The sequence below is a fragment of the Dipodomys ordii genome, unplaced genomic scaffold (genome assembly GCF_000151885.1).
Source record: "Dipodomys ordii isolate 6190 unplaced genomic scaffold, Dord_2.0 Scaffold63, whole genome shotgun sequence".
Taxonomy (NCBI): domain Eukaryota; kingdom Metazoa; phylum Chordata; class Mammalia; order Rodentia; family Heteromyidae; genus Dipodomys; species Dipodomys ordii.
Genome location: NW_012267279.1, coordinates 2637667 through 2644128, shown reverse-complemented (window position 1 = coordinate 2644128; position 6462 = coordinate 2637667). Strand labels below are relative to the sequence as shown.

The 6462-nt window shown below is 47.0% G+C and overlaps 1 pseudogene; it reads left to right on the top strand.

Annotated features, from left to right (window-relative positions):
• Nucleotides 1–1157: 1157 nt before the first annotated feature.
• On the top strand, nucleotides 1158–5357 carry LOC105990132 (annotated as a pseudogene).
• Nucleotides 5358–6462: the final 1105 nt, after the last annotated feature.

Here is a 6462-nt window from a genome sequence, read left to right as displayed (position 1 = left end):
ACACACAACAGCCTTAGAGCCAGGAAGATCCAAACAGGCTGTTTGTGGGTTGTCTCACAATGAGACTAGGCTCTGCCTGGTGAGACAGAAGCAGAAGAAAAGAATTTCGATTGGCACCTAAGGCAGAGGCTCACACTGTCTCTGGGAGGCCTTGGCTCAGGACAGGCTAAGCTTTGCCAGAAGTATTCTGAGAAGGATGTTCCAGAAGTCTCTATAGAACTTCTGAGTTCACTTGTTCGTGGGTGTTAAGGTAGGAAGGGGTTTTTGTAGGACTTTATGCAAATCTTTGCTCCTTTCTGAACTACAGTTGCTTAATCTGTAAGATGAAAGGATTGGACTAGATCTGTGGGTCTCAACCCTGTCTGGACAGGAGAACCACCTGGAGATAATGCAATCCTCAGCTTGTGACATTGACGCGGTGACTTCAAAACAACCCAGGAGGCCAGTGGGGAAGTGCCACAACAGAGCTGGCCAAAGGTTGAAAGTGGATGATAGATAACCTGGGGTAAGGTATATTCTGTTCACTCAGATTTTCCAAACAAAAGTAAAGCCAGGCGCCAGCAGCTCAGACCTGTAATCCTGGCTACTCGAAAGGCTAAGATCTGAGGATCATGGTTAGAAGCCAGCCTGGGTAGAAAAGTCTGTGAGACTCTTCTCTCCAATTAACTACAAAAAGCCAGAAGTGGAGCTGTGGCTAAAGTGGTAAAAAGCTAACCTTGATCACAAATGCTCAGGGACAGTGCCTAGGCCCAGAGGTCAAGTCCCAGGACCACAAAAAACACCACAGATCCTCTAAAACTAGTTATGCCTGGGTTTCACTTGGAACCTGTTAGAATTCAAAGGTGGCTATCTCAGCTATCAGGATCCTCAGGCAACTCTAGATGGTAGCCAGGACTGAGAAACTGAGCCCTCCATGGGATCAGTTGAGCCACCCACACTTCGCTCCAAACAGCAAGTCACACTCAGGTCACTGGCTTCAACTTTGTCTGTCATCCTTCTGCTCAAAGGGAACTAATGACAGGGGTCAGGGTGCAGTCCTGCTACTGCACATGGAGCAGGGAGCTGCCTAAACCTGGGGCTTCTGGTGATCCAATAGTGGACCCTTTGAGTAGCCTGCCCCCCAGGGCTCAGAAAAGACTGGTGCTTGCATGTTCCAGATGCATCAGAAAGTTCCAGACAGGACCACCCCCACTCACCCCAACAAAAAACTTGAAGGTGAGCCTCATTTTCCATTTCCTCCTGTAGTTCAGTCATTGGGCCTCCCTTCTCCCTGGAACATAGCAAGGCACGTCCACAATGCTGTTGTTTAACTCCCCAGCCGACACTGAACATTCCTGGACTGCTTGCCAACTTCTGTTGCATTTCAGCATCTGAGACCAGCAAGCAGTAAGCAGGCTCAGCCTGGATTTCCACTCAGGATGCTCAGCTTCCTGGGGCCCCTCCAGAGGTTCCTGCCTTCCACCCAGTACATCAGCCCAGCCCTTCCCCCACCTCTGTGCCCTCCACCATGCCATCCTCCTGGCAGGGATTGCCTTCCCTTTCCCCATAAGTGGAGGCATTTGTTTCCCCAAGCTTCAGGGAATATTTCCCAGAAGGTTCCCTCTTTCTCCAATCCTTTGTCCTTCATAAATGACAAATGCAGAGCAGTGAGGTCCCTCCTTCCTTGGCCCTTGCTGAGATCCAGAAACTGTGGCCTGGCCACTTTCCCTGCAGATATTCCTGCTGCCTTTTTCTAGCATTTTTTGCGGGGGAGGGGGGTTTCTCTATGGCCCAAAGTGGATGAGTTAAATTTGTGGAGGGTACTTTTTTTTCCCCCTGATTTGTCTTCACAAGCCACAGGTGGGGCAGATTAGAATGAGAAGTTACAGGGACAGACATCCTGGCTGATGTTCTACACACACCAGGATTGATTAGTGACTGACTTGAAGGTCACAGGGGGCCCGGATGGGGTCCTGACATGCTGATCTCATGGCTCTTCCCGCGCTACAGTGATCTTCACTCATGGCTGAAACCCCCAGGGCTGGAGGAAGTCTAGGAGGCTCAAGAGTAGTGTGGGCACAATGAGACCAAAGGAGGATACCCTGAGGAGAGGAACACAGGCACAATGCCCATGTGCTTCTGCCCGTATAAAATAATGTTTATGAAAATGAACTCCAGGAAATGGAAATGAGTTTTTTTTCCTCTGTTCCTGTTTTCACTTTCCTTTCCATTTGTCTTGTTTGTTCTTTTATCTGTCTTTGGGAGAGTAAGAAGATGCACAGAATTGGTGGGACAAAGAGTGAGCAAATGCAGCTGTGGGACTCACTAGACACTATGTTGAAAACGAACTATCCAACTTGTGGGTGATGATGGGAGGGAAAAATGGAGAGAGGAAGGGAAGGGATGACATTGTTCAAAAAGAAATGTACTCTGTCTGACCTAGGTAACTATAACCCCTCTGTATATCACCTTTATAATAATAAAAAAAATGCATGAAGAAAAGAGTGCTGTAGGTGTTTATGGGGAATGCATATGGAGTGGAAAGCAGGGAGCAGACGTCTGTGAAGACAGGGGCAGAGCGGAGGGAAGGATCATTCAACCAGCAACTGAAAACACTTCGAAACAGCCTTTAGAGACCTCCAACTTCAATGTCCAGTTGCTAGAGTCTCTGCTTCTATAGCAGCTGTCAGGACTGGTACTCCTGATGCTCACTCCTGTGAGCATCAGGAGAACACAGAACAGCCACACAGGGAGGGGTGGAAGGAGCTAGGACTTAGAATAGGAATCATCTTGGCTCTTGTCCCAGAGAAGTGGTTCTGAACAAAGTTGTTTACCTATCATGCTCCAGGCCACTCACTGGATGTCAAATGAAAGCATGAGGCTGATTCCAAGTGATGGTTGTACTGTCTGTTGCTTTTGAGACAAGGTCTTGTTACATAGCCCAGGCTGACTTCAAATGTATAGTCCTCCTGCCTCAGCCTCTGAAGGTGCTGAGATTACAGGCATGCCCCACCATGTTCAGCTTTGTTCTGAGGTTTTCTTCGGTTGCATTGTGAAGAGAGTAGGTTCAAGGCCTATACTAATAGATAAGTCTGGACCACTCCACTAGTCAGGGAGGACCTCTTGGCCTTCACGGAGCCTGTACACCAGCCCCATGTGGAGATGGGGGACTGACACAGAGGAGGAAGAGCCCCAGATGACAGGAGCCATGCCTCTGCCCAGGTCTCTGCTGTCACACTCACCCCTCCCCTCTCTGACCTGGTCAGTTCATATCAACTCTCAACCAGGCAGAAGCTCATTTCAACATGTTGGTACACCAGCGGGCAGAATTCAGGGCCTGTGTCCTGGAAATGGGTTGTGTTCACCCAAATTGCAGGAGATCACCAAGTGAGAGACACCTAACAGCAATCCAAGAGGCTAGATGGACACCCCGACTCAGTGCGTCTGGGGGAAATTCTGCTTGTCAATTTTGACTCTGAATCTCATTTTGTCCCACTATGTCTGGGTCTTCTGTCCATTCTCTATGATCAAAAACACATCTTTTAAGAACTCCTTCCTCCGGGGGGGGGGGAGGCTGGGAAGGGATGGGAAGGGGAAACAAAGGAGGAGGCTACAATGCTTGATAAGGAATGTACTCATTATCTTGCCCATGTAATTGTAACCCGTCTGTACAGTATTTTCACAATAAAAAATAAAAAAAGAACTCCTTCCTCCTCTACAGCCTCATGAGCCACTGTAGTGCCATTCCCTACACTATAAGGAAAAGTCAGTCCCATTGTTGTTCTACAGAGTGTGTGGCACATACAAATGTTCATCACACTCAAGATAAAAATGAAGGAAAACTGGTCATCAGTGCAAAAGGCATGGAAATTTCATATGACTTACTGCTTTCGATAAACCAGGGTTATAATGCATTACTGATTGCTAGAATCTGTTAATCATTCTGTAAATAACATACCACTTTTTCCAGCTCTAAGAAACCATTCACAAGTTAGTATTGAGTGATAGCTAAAGGAGCACCACAGAATGGGAGAGGATGATACTGAGCACCTCAATCTTCCGATCCACAGAGTCTCTCTCAGACCACAGAGGTGAATGGAATGAACAAGGCCACAGTCCTTGAACAGAGTTGGTAATCACTATGGAATCATGACCTAAGAATGGAGTCCCTCTGGCCTTTATTCCACAAAGACAGGAATTCCACTAAGAGTGCTCGTATGGGCAAAACCTAGCTCATACCTGGGTATGAGGTAGCCTCTGTCAGTAAGTTTTGAAACTAATGATGTCCTCTGTAACCAACAGGGAGGGATTATCTGTAACTCATACCAAGAAGAGCTTTACTTCAGCAAGAACCCTGACCAGAAAATAGGAGACCAACGGAACAACATGAAATGTTGTTTTGGGGTCCATGTGATAAGACTCCCAGTAATAGGTGAGGTGGATGGAAAATTAAAAAAAAAATCAATGAAGATACAAACATGCTCTCCTATGCAGGGGGTGCCCAGACCTAGCAACTGGCTTTTAGGAGAGGGGGCACAGCAGTATAATATTTAATTTTTTTAAAAGACAGTGGTAGAGTGCTTGTCTTTTCATGCATGAGGCCCTGGGTTTGATTCCTCAGCGCTACACAAGCAGAAAAAGCCAGAAGTGGCACTGTGGCTCAAGTGGTAGAGTGCTAGCCTTGAGCTGAAGAACTGAGGGGCAGTGCCCAGGCCCTGAGTTCAGGCCCCTCAATTGATTCCCCCCCCCAAAAAAAGACAGTAGAGAGTTTGTAGATAAAAGCAATCAATGAACCATGTGCCAGTGGCTCATATCTGTCATTCTAGCTACTCAGAAGATTGAGATCTGAGGATTGTGGTTCAAAGCCAGCCCAGGCAGGAAAGTCCAGCAAAAAGCCAGAAATGGCACTGTGGCTCAAGTGCTAGTAACCCTGAGCAAAAATCTCAGAGCCCCTTCCTTCACCTCTGGTGAAGCCCAAGATCATCAAAAAGAGCAGCAAGAAGTTCATCCGCCAGCAGTCCGACCGATATGTCAAGATTAAGCAAAACTGGCGGAAACGCAGGGGCATTGACAACAGCGTGCGGAGGAGATTCAAGGGCCAGATCTTGATTGGTTATGGGAGCAACAAGGAAACAAAGCACATGGTGTCCAGTGGATTCCGGAAGTTCCTGGTCCACAATGTCAAGGAGCTGGAAGTGCTGCTCACGTGCAACAAGTTGTCACTGTGCTGAGATCACCCGCAATGTTTCCACCAAGAACTGAAAAGCCATCGTGGAAAAAGCAGGCTGGCTGGCCATCAGAGGAGTCCCAATCCCAATGCCAGGCTGCGCAGTGAGGAACGAATAGATGGCTCACATCCGCCCTTTATTTGTGCTTAAATAAACCACAGACACTGCTAAAATCAAAACAAAACAACTCAGAGACAGTACCCAGGCTATGAATTCAAGCTCCAGAACAGTACAAAAAGAGAAAAAGCAATCAAATGGGCCTAGGACATGAAGAAACATGGGAAGCTGTGGGAGTGGGAATGTGATGGCAGAAAAACCTTGAAGTTTAATGACCGCACATGATACCAGCAGTCTGACCCTGGCAGGCATTTGCTCCATGCCTCATTTCAAACACTAAATTGCAGCACGGAAAGGAAGAAAAACTCGCCTACTCATGGAGTCTCAACATACTCATCTTTAAAACAGGAATAGCCACCATCTCTCCCCTGAGGGATTGTAAGGACTAAATAAAATCACAGGGCTGACAGATGCTGAGACCAGAGGCAATGGGGCTGAGCCTGGTGAATGATGGGAAAATGTCCGCATTCTACTGGGAAGACAGAGATATTGTTCATAACTCATCCTAACAGCACGAGCATCATCCCCCACTCCGCTGTTTTCTGGTTTTATGATTTGTTCTTGTTGCTTTACTTACTTTAGAAAGTGATTTCTTCAAGACCTGAGGAAAGTGTAGCACTCCAAATTGTTTACAGTAAGACAACATAGCAAAATATAAACAATGACATTTGGGCTGATTATGAGCATTCTCCTTTCCCCTGGAAACGTATGCAGATGACTCGAAAATTAAATTAAGTATTACAGTTTAGTCTGTAAAAATAAATCAGCACATAAAGACTCCGTTGGCATTGTTTGATGTAATGGAAACTGTTAGTTTAAATTCTTACACAAGTCCCTTGGTGCCACAGTCTGGAAAAACAGCTAAAGGAGAACGTTGAGCCTCCATGAAGAGAGCTGATCTAGAGACAGCAGAAACCTGAGCTTTGCCTCAATACTCAGCACCCAGGACCCAGGTAGGTCTAAGGCAGGGGGCCTCAAGTCCACCAGCTTTGACTTGAAACCAGCCACCATGAGGAACTTCTAAAGATACCACCTGCTAAGTGGAAACCCATGCAGATTTCAGTCAAGGAGCCACCAAGAATCTTGGCTGCCTCTCTCCAGCTACAGCAGAGGCCTTGAAGAGCTGGTGTGCTAGTGC